The sequence below is a fragment of the Marmota marmota genome, unplaced genomic scaffold (genome assembly GCF_001458135.2).
Source record: "Marmota marmota marmota unplaced genomic scaffold, marMar, whole genome shotgun sequence".
Taxonomy (NCBI): domain Eukaryota; kingdom Metazoa; phylum Chordata; class Mammalia; order Rodentia; family Sciuridae; genus Marmota; species Marmota marmota.
This window is the reverse complement of record NW_025999946.1, coordinates 2,264,238-2,280,283: the sequence shown is the minus strand read 5'-3', so window position 1 is coordinate 2,280,283 and position 16,046 is coordinate 2,264,238. Positions and strand designations below refer to the sequence as shown.

Sequence of the window (16,046 nt, the reverse complement as noted above, 5' to 3'; positions counted from 1 at the left end):
GGTGTCGACCTGGCTTCCAAAAACAAGGGAACTAAAGGTCATGACACAGTCTGACTTTCCCAGATGTTCCTAAGACATGGAGAAGACAGGTCCCACTCACTTCAAGAATGTTCAGGAATTAACCTGGCTTCTCTTACATGCGCTGAGTGACCAATTTCATCAGGACACTGGTGTGCTTGACAGGCCCTCTGGAGCAGCAGTCACATCCGTCATTTTAAGTTGCCAGTCCAGATTTTGTTTGAATTGATATTTCAAATGCATATGGTGGTTGGATTGGTTTTTGTTTGTTTGTTTTGTTATGTTTTATTGTTTCTTTTCTTTCATTTTTGCTTCTTCTTTTGAATAATCAATCTATTCAGACACAGAAAGATGGCGATTCCCAGGCCTCACTAACTCCCCTTGGCCTACCACTCCACGAGGGAGCCCTGTCTATAGTTCAATCAAAGCATTTTTCACTCTTTAATGGTGTCATATGTTTTCTTCTCTTTTCTATAATCTTATCCTTGAGGATAGAAGGTGTGTCATTCATTTCTGTGCCCCATCATTCACTCCTTTATTTATGTTTTCATTGAACAGTTTATGAAGTGACCTCTATACACCAAGCTTTGGGCCATGCCTGGATATACAGTGAAGAGCTGAAAAGCCATGGCCCCTGCCCCTCCTGAAGTTCATGGTCCACAGGAGGAAGGACACTCAATTAATGAGCCCACTGGTGAATAACTCTGCACAGCTGACTGACTCCAAAAGAAAGAACCAGGAGGTCCGCAGACTGCAGGTCCAGGGGGGTTTCAAGGAAGAAGGATGAGCAGAGTTAACAGGATTAAGATAAACATTTCTCACACAGAGCACAGGGCATGCAAAACCCATTAAAGACTCTCTGATAGGTGTTTGTTGAGTGAATGGAGACCAAGATGGTGCTATGATTCCATGCACCAGGCCTGGCTAAGGAGCTCTCTGTGGAGGCAAAAGGAGCTTATAGGTCTCATACAAGAGAAAAAACAGCCTCAGCAAAGAAGCATCAAGGCTACACAGTTTTCTCTGATTGCCATGATGGCAGGCTTCCAAAAAATAAGATCACAAGGGAAGGCATTGACCCCACTCATTCTCCAAAGCATAAGTAATCCTCTGTTTCTCCCCAAGGACACTGCATGCTTAACTGCTTTTATTGTACATATTCTTAACCTATTTTCCAACTTCAGACTGGAAAGGTCAAATGAATTCGAATCTAACAATGAGATCCATCTAACAATAGGACAAGACGCCAAATGTGGGACTGAGTTTTCTGTTCCTGGGAACACTGAAGTCAACACATGAGACCACCTGCTAAGAACATCTGAGTGCCAAGTGACTTCTGCCAGCATTTTAGTAAACCAAGTAAAGGGGCTTCCAGATAGTGGACAGTGCCAAGTCTGTGTGTGTATAAGGTGGCTCGAGTTCCATGTTTGCCTAATATCCTGGGATAATTCTTAAGAGTACCTCTCTCAAGAGTATTCTGTGTGAATGAAAAGAATATGGTCATCCAATTTAAGTTGCACTTGGGCCCTTGAAGAAACCTAATACCTCCTAACACCAGGCTGCTAAATCCAGAAGAAGGGAGAGCTCAGTGTAAAATCTATACTGCTCTTCTAGCCACTCCAGGAGAATTTCTGGATCTTGTTTCATAATCTGATGTACCTTACATGCCAGCAGGTGAATGCTAATAACTAACACGCCCAGGTTCCTTACAAGTACACACCCCATATGCACTCCCAAGCGTGCCCCCGCCCCCCCCCCCAGACTCCCATGCTGTTTGCACAGGAGATGCACTGAGAAGCTGGTGGCCTTTCTATGACACTAATGGTCCCTTGATAAATGAAATTTTTTTAAGGCCTTGTCTGGCATTGGACAAAATTAATGAATTGCTGGAGATGACGATATCAGACTTGTCACTGGATGTTGACAAGGAAGAAAATGGGGAACTCAAGACTTCGGGTCAAAAACAGCCCATTAAACCCAGTTCCTAAGGTCTCCTTCACCGCAGATGTGAAGGAGAAATCTGACACAGAATGCTTTCAAATTGATCTCTTAGGGAGAGAGCAATCCAGCCCTGGATCCCACACTGAGCCCCAATTCTGGTTGAGTTGGAGTCTGTTCCTATGTTCTTTGTACCTAAAAACAAGTGGGAAGTAGTGACAATGAGCATCTCATGGCTGGTATTTCTAAGGAAAGTATTCAACCATGCAGGATGGGGTGGAGAGATTCTGGCACAGAGCGAGGCTCTGCACTGCTGTCTGAGCAAGTGCAGTGATTCATCCATCACAAGCCCCAGGAATGACTGAACAAAGCCATCCTCGCCAGACACTGCACTGGTGCAAAGAAACGCAATGCTCACATCTCACACAGAAGCTCCCAGCAACCCACAGACAAGGAGGAAGAGAATGACTCCAGGAGGCTTGGCCAACCCAAGACATAAGTTGCTTTCCCACTGCACAGAGGAAGTGCCCTCACCCCAAATGACTAACCAAAACACTGTCCCAGCTCTGCCTTGAGGATGGACAGTCACCTCTATATCATCATTTCAGAAAGAACTCCCTGGTCCCAAAAGATCTCCCCATCTAAGATTCTGACACGTCACCATGAGAGATTGTTTCCTTTGAGTTTTATATGAATTCTCTTTCTTGGCCTTCTTAAAAAGCAGAAGGAGTAATAAGTAAATCCACACTAAAATGCTAATGATTTAACACACTGATGTTAAAACTGTAGTGTACTAAATATCCACTTTGATTGATGTTTTTCCAAATATTTTTATTCTAAAGTTTGATAAACAACTCAGAAATAGACATTTTTTTAAGTACCTTGCATCCTCTTGCCCTGTAATTCTGACATATTTTGAGAAAAAATCAAATGCTCTCAGGGAAGAATGTGGCAGTTTGCAAAACTCAGGTTACACTCCAGAACAATTGTATCAGCATCTCTGGGGCAGGACCAGGCATCAGTTATTTTCCTGATGTTTTAGAAAAAGAAAACTCCCTAAGTAATTCCAATGTGCAGCCATCTGAGAACCATTGATTACATGGGTTTGAAAGCCATGATTATTTGGGCAGTACTGGGAGAGATCTTAACAAGAATAAGGTAAGGTGGATTGGAGCTTGCAAGGACAGTTGGGAGAATCTGTCTGCACAGGAGAATCAGGGCTTTGTGGTGGGGAACACCCTGGCCTCCAAGGTCCCTACTTGCATGACTTTGGAGCAGTGGTCCAAACAGAAACTAGCCCAGTTAAAAGAATCCAGGTCACCCACAAAGCCATACCCCTCCAGAAATCACAGTGATAGGAAGGCTACTTCAGGCCGGACCTGGGAGGACACAGACCAAATGGAAGGCTAGGACTAAGACAGAGAGCCCTGCAATCCTTGGGGCATTTGCTGCCACCTGGCTTCCAGTAACCTGAGTTGTTTTGTCAGGTTGTTCCCAAGCTCTGCAGGATGCCTAGAGCACCCACAGCCCTCTCGCCTCCGGATCCTAGGGGACTTTGGGGCCATGTGCACAGTTTGACCCTCAGCATTAGGGTGGTTGAACAACTGCTTCCTGCTAGTAGCAATGCAAATATCTATCATTGCCAAGAAACCGGCAAGGGGAGAAGGTATGGGTGCAATCTAGCTAAGGAACTTTGCAACTCTGAATCTATCTTTTTGAGCAAAATTGGGGTCAGGTACAAATACAAGGTCCCTCTCTGTGGCACTCCATCTGCAAAACCTAAGGAACAATAACATATGCCCTTCCCTGGGAACTCAAACTGGAATGAGAATAGTAAGGGCCAGGAGTCCTTGGGATGATGGCTCAATGTCCAAAATATAACAAGGATTCCCCCTTTATTCAAACCTACTTCCAGAGAGGTTGGGATGTGCTTTAGATCATTCGAGATACTAAAAATCATCTGTGTACCTGACACCCCATTACAGCATGTCATATGGGTTGTGACAGTTGTCCCATCTATGAAAATTAGTCTAATTAAAACAACACAGTTGCTTCGAATGAAAAAGTATTTTCTATTGCTTTTCTGTTTTTAGATTTATATTTGAATAAAATCAAAGGGGAAAATGCAGTTCCTCAGTTGCCCAACCACATTCCAAGTGCTCAAAAGGCCCACGCTATGACTACTGTATGGGCAAGCCAGATCAAGAAGTTTCCATCATGGCAGATGCTCTTAGACCCCATACGTAAATAAAAAGGTCCCTATTCTCTTTCTTCCAGTTCAGGATGAGGATGCTCAGAAATGTCCAGAGTGACGTGGATGCTCCCTCCTCTCTTAGAAAGAAAGTACTGTGGTTAAGGACTAGGGCCATGTAACCAGATCTCTTCCCAGAAAGGAGACCTTGAGCAGATGGCTCTCCATGCTCCCTTCCCACATCAGTAGGAGGGGAGGAACAGCATCTACCTCAAAGAGCTGTTAGTTTGAAATAAATTCATATATTTATAAAACACTCCAAAATGTCTCTGGCATTCAGTTAGGGCTCTGGAAATAAAGGTTAAATAAATAAATCTCCAGTACGACAGCAACTAATTGGGTTTTTCATTCCAGATGACCTTACTAGAAGATGCAAAATAAAGGTCTCTTACCCATAAACACCTACCCATCTTCTGGCTGCTTCGATCATTCCTTGATTCACTGGACTTCTTACCTGATGCAAATCCCTGTGACTCCACACTTTGGGGGAAAAGTGCAGATCTCCTCAGATGTCCTAGAACACTTGCCCTTTCCCATCCTTCAAGCCACATCTTCCTGGTCCTCCAAGATGAGGAAAGCATGCCACTTCTCCTAACTGGGGCCTGAACCCAGGCCAGCTGCTCCTGAGGCTTCCTGACTGCCCTTCCCAAGGCTGTACGTGAGTTGTGAGTAGGCATGAACTTGCACACAGCCCTAACCCTTCCCCTCACGCTATTTCATTTCCTTCACCAATTTATAATCCCTTGGCGTCACTTTGTTTAATTTACTTCTTTCCTTGTTTACTGCTTCTGACATCAAGATAAGATGAACTCTATAAGAACAGGGGCCTGATCTGTTTAGTCCTTGCTGTATCTCCTGTACCCAGCTCAGCACCTGGAGCACAGTATTTTGGGCTTCATATATAGTTATTGAATACAGGAATGAAGGGATGAGTGAATGAATGATTGATTGCCTTCCTAGACATATAGATTTGTGTTTCCCCTTGCTTGATATTCTAAAGCAATTTTCAACTTTCACTTTGAGAGCACATGATCTCCTAACACCTGACATCAACACTGAACTATTTTTCTGTGTATGTCTTGATTCTTCAAGTGGACTATAATCCCCTCAGTGTTATGACTTGAACGTTACATCCTTCCTGCAGTCCTGTTAATGCCCACCATCAGACATAGCTTCAATGAATACTTGTTGATGAATGAATGGGAAGGATTAAAAAAAAGAAAGGCACAGACACCAAATTACTTTTTCTTGGTCACACATAGTGGACTATTTCTACAAATAATAATTTTTAAAATGAAGTAAATATATATACACAGGCATCTATATGTGTTTGTTATGCTTCTCCTTCTAATTAAATGAAGCTATTTTTTGCAACCGCTTTCCAGTCCAAGAGGAGAACTGTAAAGAATAATGCTAAATGTTAGATCGTTAAGTTGGTTTTCTTTAATTATATGGCAGTGTTTCAAAAAAGCTTTGAGTCATCTATAAGATTCCTTGCCAGGGGTACAGCACTCTACATTTAAAATGGCACTTATCTTATTAAACACATTTCTATTGCAAATGATTTTTTTTCCCAATAAAGCAATCCCTTGGCAAAGAGCTGCCATTTCTTCTAAACCCCCTACCAAGAAAAAAATATGGAAATATTATAATTACCAAAGATGAGAAAGCTTGAAAAGTTCCCTTTATCAGAAGTTACCAGGACACATTCCCTAAAGCAAAAGAAGCATTTACTCTCTACTCTTTTCTCTGATTTTCAGATCCTAGAGCACATTCTGTAAATACCTTCTCCAAGATAGCTGTCACTAAGCCCTCAAAATTGAATGTAAATTAAGCTACAAACATGAATATACATTCATATTTCCTTTCTCTTCCTTTTATTCTCTTTCTTCCAGCCTCCTGCTCGCTCCTCCTTTGTTTCTCTCTTTCTAAAACAAAACAAAACAAAAAAATCAGTAGGTTGGTCACATGCAAGTGTAAATTCAATTTCTATCAGAAAGCTGAGCTCCTGAGCAATTCAGCTTACCGACCAATCATTTGAAGTGAAGTGGGGGGGAAAAAAACAGTAAAGGATAAATTATTTTCTGAAGTACTTATCATATTACATGAAGAGTCTATTATGATAAGCTATTATACTTGCAAGATGAATTGAATTCACTTTCACGCAACTCATCCATTCCTAGAGAAACAGATAAAAATTTTATAGCAACCTGAAAAGGTTTGAGGAATAGATATAAAAAAGATCAATACCGTAAGATTTTCATGTCAAATTGAGACAATAGAAAATATGGTCCAGAGCAAGGCCTCGATTTCCAATAAAAAAAGAAGAGTTAATCAGGTGAGTGGGGAGAGACCAACGGTTCAGGCTAAAGTGGCTGGGAAGGGGCTGGTGGAGGCTGGTGAAGCTATAAAGGAATAACGCATGGAATAGGAGGTGGAAAACAGACCATTTGTAATTTCATTTTTCCCAAACATATTTACTAATCTTTTGTCTTATGCTGGGCACCTTTCCCAGCACAAGGGAGGCTGCAGAGAACAGGAGATATGCAGCTGATGCTCTAGGAGGGAAAGGACCCCACTAGCAACGAGTTATGAAAAGACATGCACCATTCCGTGTCTACACACACATGCTGGAATGGCAGGGATTCATCGCAGTCTTCTTTTCTGTGGCCCTCCTCTTGAGTCTTGAGGGTTTTCCTTTATGACATGGCTAGAATTTCTCCTGGCTTTGTGAGCTCTGCTTGCAAACAAGGAGCTTCCTTTGAGTCTCCTTCCCTCTTCCCATTATCAACCCTGGGGAGGCAGTTAACAACCGTTACAGAACATAAATGATTTCTACCAGCTCCTTTCCAGTGTGACTATCTTGATTATAGCCTGCAGGTGTGGCCAACCTTGAACCACGGGTGCTATTTATAGGCTCAAAATCCAGGCAGAATTTATATCACAAGTGACTGAAATGCAAGCCTCTCCCAGGACCTAGGATGCTAAACAGACCCCCTTCTCTCTGAAGCTCCAGGGAGCATCGAGGATGCCTCACACTGATTCAATAGATGAGTTGAATCAGAATCCTCTCCCCTCCCCAAAAAACCTACACAATAACCGAGTTGATCATTTAAATGGTGCTACTGAGAAACAAAGCCATTTTCCTTGTTAAAAAATGTGTTTGCTGCCCTGTCCATTTATCTGTTTCCTTGGCAGTGCTCAGTATTAATTTATTGCCCAGTAAAACACAGACACTAGCAGGGTTGCGGAGCCTGCGTAGTAGAAACTGCTATTTCACCCTCGCAAAGGCAACCGGCAGCCAAAGACGAACACAAGTGAGTTGGATGCCACAGAGGCTGGCTGGCCATCCCTGACTTCATCTGCTATCCCAGAGACACAAAAGGGAAGCGGGTTTACAGACCTTGGGAAAATAGAGACAATTAATAATTATCGACTGTAAGAGGAAATGAAATCAGTTTGGCCCATTAGCCAAGTGCCATCGGGGTTCCTTTCCAGTGGATGGTAAACCTCACTGCCTCAGAAGGCACCACCAGGTTAGCTCTGCAGGGAGTGAAGCTGAGGAGAGGGATGAAGACTGTCTCCTGTTGCATCCTCTGCAGCGAACAAACAGCAATTAGTCTTAAGGCCCCTGTGTAGATTCCTGCTTCCGCACATCACCTAGCAGTGATTCTTTTGGGTGCACAAGGGATTTTCATCTAAGAATCTCACAAATGACCATGAGGTGACTGCCCAGAAACCAGGTCCTTTCTATTAGGAAGGCCTAGGTCTCAGAGAGTCTGTACCAACTGAAATCTCATGAGCTAAGGTTGGAAGAATGGCCCTGGGATTCAGGATTTCCATGCAACATTAGTTTCAGACAAGCAGGAGGATCAAAGGAGAAGGAGCCCAAGAAATCTGGACTCTTAATCTAGTACCAATATAATGGGGACAGAGGAAGTCTTCTCAAGGGAACTGACCACCAAGGAGGGTTCCAAGGACTGTATTACAAAGTTACTGAATGGCACTCTGAGAAGAAATCAAGAGGATATCGTCCTGGGCTTGCATTTGAGGGAAAGAACTGGAACCCAGTGAGAATTAGATTCTTTAAAGCCAAGGGTTGACTGTGAGTCAGAGAGAAGCAGACGAGGGAGGAGGGAGCTCCAAAAGCTCAGAGGGCCTGCCTTCCACCTTCCCGATAGTTGTTCCCCATAGTGGCCATGCCACTCACTCTCAAAAGATGGAGAAGCACATGAACATTGATCACCCCTGCTCCAGAACTTCTTGGCAGGATGCACAGGTCTCCATCATCCCTCAGCAGAGCGAGGAGAGCAGAGGAATGGTGCATGGGGTTCTATCACCAGGGAAAAGGAAAGCAACAAAGTCCAACCCACTTAAGCAATCAGCCAGGGGCTGATTACATCACTTGCCACCTGTCCTCATGAGGGAAGCCATGTGAAGGATCCAGTGATTTTACAGAATGGGTCTTTTAGGGAGAGTGGGGAAATGTCCAGTGGGGATCCTCAACATCCCTGACCCCCCAGGTTCTTTTCACCTCTAAGTGATGTTTCCCACTCCCTGGTCTTCACCCTCTTCTCCACATTTCTGATTCCTACAGGTGGGGCGCTTTATTCAGGAAACTTCTCTTGGCCATTCATGTCCTCCAGCACATGTTCCTCCTCTGAGCAAGGACAGTGTGAATACCACTATCTTCAGCATCCTCTGGGCTGCTTCTTAGAGTGAGCATCACAGAAGTGCACAGAATCAGGGTTTACTGTCCATTTTCACTGAAGTTAAAGACTGCCTCTGTACCAAGACCCCTCGGGAGTGAGGCCACCATCTTGCTTTGAGAATGGAGCTGAGGGCATTTCCTCTAGAAGCTCCCACAGGTATCTATTAACACGGCCTAACCCCAGTCTTGCAAACTAAGAACTGGATCCAGGTTGAGCTTAACTGTTCTGGAGTACCTCACACAGGGGACATCAAGACCATTTGCTGACCTTATGCTGTAAACTCTAATCATGGAGAAAGAACTGGGCTTGAATCAGGGGACCATCACTGAGTGGCCCACTGAAACTTAATTAACCCTCTGGTCTTCAGTTTCTCCACCTCTCAAACAGACACCTCTGCTTTGTGGATCACAGATGTGGTGTTTCTGACATAAATCCAAGTTCAATAAGTAAATCTCCCACCCCATCCAAGAGTGATAGCTTCCAAGACCCCTGGGAATGCCTGAAACCTTAAATAGTATCAAACCCTCTGTATACTAAGTTTTTTCTATGTTCTCTACATCATTGCCAAATAGTACCAGAGTCAACCTGTCCTCCTGTGTTTGACACCCTGGTATCTCCTCCTATCACTACTTTTACACCTTGGGGCCATTATTAAGTAAAATAAGGGTTATCTGAATGCAAGAAATATAATATAATAACAGTCAATCTGATAATCAAGATGGCTATTGAGTACCTAACAGGTAGGTAGCATATAAAGTGCAGAGACTCTAGAAAAAATGATGATTCACATTGTGGATGGGATACAGCAGGAAGGTATAAGATTTCATCATGCTACTCAGAAAGGTGTGTTCTTAGAACGTATGAACTGGTGATTTCTGGAATTTTTCCATGTAATATTTCCAGAACACAGTTGACCATTGGTAACTTAAACTGCAGAAAGGGAAACCCATGGGCAAAGAGGACTAATGTGTTCAATTTGAGTTATCCTGTACTACAAGTAAGGACAGGATTCACACAGATTGCATCAGTAAATACCCTGAGTTAAATCCACAGGGGGTAGGTATCAAAAAGCTATTAACTGGGCCTGGCTGGATAATATAGTAATAACATAATACACACATAATAACTAAATATAATAACTATAAATAAGCCATATCAATTTTTGATATAATAAAATACTAATAGCAAACAAACTTTGGTACATATTTTGTATCAGACACTATTCTAAATATTTTACCTATATTAACTCATTTAATCCCCTTGAAAAAATATTATAAAATAGGTCCTGTTATCATTATCCTCATTGTATAACTGAGGAAACTGAGGCCAAGTGCCATTAAATAATTTTCCCAACATCCCACAGCTAGGAAAAGCATGCAGCTGGGATTCTTCAGACCCCTGGTCATTCCCAAGATGTTAGCCAGCTACAGGGTTCATCCCTTCTCTTTGTTGTGTTTGCTCAGGGTCTGCTGAGATATTCTCAGTAACCTGCCCTTTCTTTATGGGGAGTTTTGTCCTCGCTGGGATAAAGCTCTCCTTCCTGCAGGAGAGGAGAGGAAGAGATAATGGGTTACCAACATGGCCCCTGAAATGTTTGTAGGACTGTGCTCCAAGCCAAACTCTTAACAAGAAGGAACAATCCATGGGGCTCAGATTCAGGCCCCTCACAAGTACAGAGGTCAACTAATGCAAAAGTAGAGGCTGCACCAAGATAGCTTTTCCATGATGCAACTGGGCTAGGCTGGGAGAAACTGTCCTGCAAGCTGATACATTTTTTTAAAACTTCTGAATGATTAATGCCTCATCCCTAGGGAAAGGAAGTACTGGGAGAACCTCAACTGTTTCTCCAACTCTGGGTCTGAAGCCAGGACTGATCATAGCACCAGCACTCAAGCTCTGCCCCAAACAACTGACCATCAGGAAACAGAGAATGGCATTCTTCCTGGGACTCATTCTCTGAAATTCTGGAGTCGCTAAAAGGACCCTGATCCACCATCATGTTACTGGCACTACCATCGACATAGATCCTTTAGAACCACCTTCTTGCCACTTCAAGTGCACCAAAGCAGGTCTGAGGGGCCATCATCTTTCGCCATGTTATTACAATAGTCTCCTAGTCACCCTGCTTCTGTGCTTGACCCCAAGCACTACAATGAAAAGATGCCAATTCTCAAAGTTGCCTAAAGTCGAGTTAGCCCCATGGACACAGCTATTGACATCTTTCCATTTCTAAGATTCCACAGAGAAAAGAACGTTAGATGTTTCCCTTCCCTCCAAACAATTACAGGTGTATCCTTCCATTAATTGATGATAAGAGCTGTTTATCCAGCTAAATCAAGGAATGCCCATCCCCATTCACAAATAAGCATGGAGAATGTTTCAAGTCTGCCCTGCTGCTGGTCTGTATAGAATCAGCACACTCGGTCGCAGACCTTTATGACAGTCTATGTAACTTAGCATGAGTCTGCCCAATGTCATTTCTATTTAGGTAATTGGAAAAGAATTTTCCTGGTACCTGCTGTGACTACAGCACCTGCTAGGTGCTACAGGAGATCAAAGAGAAATATAAAATACAATTTTCTTTCCTTTAAAGCATATATGTTTCCCATGGGCAGACAGAATGAATAACCAATAAATACACAGGCAACCTTATCAGACTGCGAATGGTTAAAGAGAAATACCAGTAGAAGAGAGAGATAATAAACACCCCAGGAATTGAGAAGCAGATCATGAGTGTGGCTGGGATGGCTGGAGAAATGATCTATCAGAAGCAAGTAAAGTGATGAATGTGTGAAGTGTAAATGAGCTCTGGCACCGAATCCCAAAAGGCGACAAATATTTAGTGCACTGAATTGAACTGTGGCTGCGGTTCCTGCATTTGGGAAAGAACAAAGCTGTCTCCAAAATCCAGAGTCAACCCAGTATTACAGAAATTCGTAATGACAATTAAGACAAACATCATTTTCTCTGCCACACTGAGTCACCCAACGAAAATGTGACAATTAAATCGAGATCTATAGGATTGGGTGTGGTAAATGTTAGGAATCACATGACTTAATTTGCTCAAGAATATTACCTCAGCCCAGGAGGGACACTGAGGAATAGCAAAATCATTAATGCGTCCCAGCTAAGAGGAAAAATAAGTCTTCTGGCTACTATTATCCATCCTCTGCTAGCCGGTTTTGTGAAGTGAAGCAAATTGAGTAGACACAGCGTATTACATTGCAAATCCTTTATAGACATTCCTTATAAAAATGGCTTTTTCTCACAGAGTGAAATGCACCTGAAGAGCCCCTTGTGATTAATAGGGACGTTCAATTCTAGACAAGGAGATCTCAGAAGTGTTCCCACATCTTTCATTTCTTTTTTTTCCCCCCACTTTTTTATGTTTTCTTGTCTTTTGAAGCTCCAGCATTTTCCTTCCCACCACATGCCGTGCTGGCCCAGCAGACCTGAAGAATTCCATTAAGTTTGATAAGACTAGTTTTGAATTTTCAGCAGGTCTTTCCAAACAATGTGAACTCAACAACATTTAGAATCATTCCATCAACTGTTAACTTAAATATTTCAGTGGGAAGGAAGGAAACGGGGAGGGGGCAGGGGTTTCAAGGTTTCTTATACAGATTTTTCAAGGGCAAACAAAAAAATCCTAAGGCAGCCTTTGAAAACACTTCATCTCCCCACCTGCTCCTGTGGAAATTAATGGTGGGAAGAGAGAGGAGATAGAAGATTTGGGAGACAAATGTACCCAAGGTGTCAAAATCCCCACCAGGAGACAAAGGGCAAGACTGAGGGGATTAATAACAACACTTTGCAGTTAACTGGTGTTTTTCTTCAGGGAACCTCAATGTACTTAACAAATAATACTTATTTCCCTGTCTCAAAAAGGCAGATGATAAATGCCCAGCCCAAAGGTCACAGAGGAAATGTGTGAAGATCTTTGGAATAAAATCCAGACTTTGTTTCCCAGTCTCTGGTCTAACAGGTGTCTCCCCTGGAGCCCCACCACACATTCCCCCACCCCCGACTCTTGCTCTTTAATCACAGTGCCTTTGAAAACTTCCAGATTCTTCTTCCTTCCATAGAGAAAACCAATACCAAAGACTATTTGAAGCTCAAAAGAAATCTTGTCTTTATCTTGAAATCTCACCTGGAACAAAAAATTTAGCTAGGTTCACCAAGGTGCTGAAAATACCACAGATCACCGGTGCAGAGAAAAATATCTGCTTCCATAGAAAAGGAGGCACCCGAGGGAACATCTCTCTGCATTTATCTGACTCTGGCTTTATAGAAGTTATTGTACAATTTGGTAAATTGTAGTCAAACAATAGCAGTGCAAATAATTTTTGTCTATAGATTTGCAAATTCTGTTCTGCACAGGAGGAGCTCTGCTGACTTTCCCCCTCTCCTATAGAAAAACAGTGTCTTGCCTGCATCTGCACATCCATTTTAATATTCCTGATCAATCAATGTGTCGGTTTTTTGGTACGGATTATAACATCTGCCTGGATCCTGAATTGAGTAAGGAGGAAAATCAAATCTTTAACATGTATTCATTCCAATATCTGAAAATCATGATTTTACCCTTTTGTGAAAATTATTTCTTTAACATCAGTTCAACCCCAGAAATGCTCTAAACCAAAGTTAGAAACACAGATGGGAACAGCAAGAGATGTTAGAACTCAGAAGGGAACTAGGGGAGAAATTAGGTTGAAAATTCCTCTTGCCTGTGGTAGAGCTATAGATATCTGAACACCAAATAGGCAAGTTTTTCTTATGAGAACAAATCCCTAAAGTCAAAAACATATCTGTTACTGCATTTCCTATATTGCCACCACCAGGATCCATGGCTGGGGAAATTGGGTGCAAATTGTATTAGATAGGAGTTCAGGGACACCAAGATAGTGGAGACAGGGTATTAGAAAGAAGCTGCTAGAGGAGGTCCTAATCCTGTTTACAATAAATCCCATTACCATGCCAACTCCTGCCACAGGCTCAAAGTTTAAAATGGCCAATGAGGTAAACTGGGCAGTATTCTAATTATGTTTTCTAAAGTAACCAGTGAGGGAGGGGGTGGAAAATATTCTAATCAGGCATTATAAGATAACCAGTGGAAGCAAATGGGGCAAGGTCTTCAATCAGGTCCATATCAGGAAGAGAATACCCCACAGTTCAGGATTCAAGACCCTGATTTCCAGAACTGGGGCCTTGAGCCTTTATCTCTTGGCCCATTTTGCTCTACCTAGTGGAGTGCTGTCCTCACCTCCAATAAATCTGTACTTTATTTGTGACTTCTGTGTATCTTGCTCAATTCTTTGTTTGGAACACCAAGGACCTGGACTTCAACTGAACATCCCAATGGTAACAACTGCATTTGAACTCTGTCTTATGCCTTTACCTGGGCACTCAGGCCAGTGCCCAATCTACCCAATTGTGCAGTACATGGTGGCCCTGTATAGAAAGAATTCTCCTAATCCAGAATACGGAACCATAGCAGGTACACAGAGCAAAAGAAAAGCTAGGAGGCCTGCGTCCAGGGTGCCTTGATCTCTAGCACTGAGGCCGACAGTGCTGGAGATGATCACTAGCTGCGGCCACACAGGTGATTGCCCCATAACTCTATGTATGTTTCAATGGGTTGCAGAGAACCTTAATGGCAATGAGTGGTTCAATTTATATTAAATGTCTAGAACAAGCAAATCCATAGAATGCAAAATAGATGGATTCACAGACCGTGGTTGCTTGGGGCTGGGATGACTCAGGGAGGTCTGAAGGACTTTCTCCAAGCTGCCCCACAGGTGTCCCCGGATGTTATGATGCTGCTGATAGTAAAGGGCAGAGAGACCCCAGTGTAGTTTAACAGGAAGGTCAACTTCATTACTATGTTTTATAGTCCCAGTCTTAGGACTGGCCAGGTCCTTTAAACCATCCTTAAAACACACTCTGGGCAATGCTTATTTTTGATTGCCATCACTGAGATTTCTCTCCAACTTCCTTCCACTTTCTTCCCACCCCTTCATCCTATCCCTCACTTCTTTTTTCTTTACCCAACAGGATGGCAGGGGAATTAAGTCCAGAGCAGGGTTTTTTTTGTTTTTGTTTTTTTGTTTAGAAAGGAAGCCATGTATTTATCTAATACATATGCATGAATTACAAATTCCCAGACTAAACATAGTCTCAGGTATCACCTGCAGTCCTCCCTCTGACCCACGGTCACTGCTGCCGTAGGAACCCCAGCCACACCTGTGTTCCCATTTCCAAACACCCAGCCCCATCCTATCTGCACTTACTAAAGCCACGTGTCTTTTCAGGTCCTGTTCAGTGGCCACGTGCTCCACGAGCCTGAGCTGGACACTAGGGGACGTCCTCCTCTTCTGACCCTGCCCCTTGCCTGCGGCTCTTTCTCAGAGCTCTCAAGCCCTCTTCCTGGAGCCAGGTCCAAGCCGAGCAGGTGGGGACTGCAACCTGGCTCTGGCACCGGCAGCGTGTGTGAGACCTCGGGACGCCACAGGCTGGAGGAGCGCTCAGGAGAAGAGACAGCGGCCAGCCGAGCAGACAGGACTGGGTGAGTGGCTGACCAAAATCAGGGCCCAGAGCTCGGGTCTGGGACAGCCCTAGGCACCCTGTCAAGCTCAGGCACGCACCTCGGGAAGGTCGGGCAAGCATGGAGAAGCCAGCACTGCCCCTCGCCGAGCCGAGTGAGCAGGGGGCTTCTTTGGCTGCTGTCTGTGCTGATGACTCCATTTGTCTCAGAATCTTCCAGGCCTCTCTGGGGCAGCAGCTCTGCCGCGCACAGCATCCTGGGTAGGAAGCTTCTCCCTTCAGCTCAGCTCTGCCGCGCACAGCATCCTGGGTAGGAAGCCATCTTCCTTCGGCTCTGCCGCGCACAGCACCCTGGGTAGGAAGCTCTTCCTTCAGCGTCCCCAAGCCTCCGTTAGAGGCAGGTTTGATCCCTGCTGCAACCCTGATATTTGTCCACAGGTTCCCTTCCCTCTGCAGCTACTGCCATACTGGGTTTTCCTGGGGAACTCAGGTGTGCCTTCCTCTGGGTCCCCACCAGGCCTTGACAAATGCTGGCCCCTTGTCCAGAACATCCCATCTCCCCTCTGCCACAAAGCCCTCTTTCATCC

At 43.8% G+C, this 16,046-nt stretch overlaps 1 protein-coding gene across 24 annotated transcripts in view; it reads right to left on the bottom strand.

The window, feature by feature from the left end:
- The window catches only part of Kcnma1 (potassium calcium-activated channel subfamily M alpha 1), an 888,761-nt gene that overhangs the window by 375,506 nt on the left and 497,209 nt on the right, over positions 1–16,046 (bottom strand). The gene's annotated exons all lie outside the window — the stretch shown is intronic.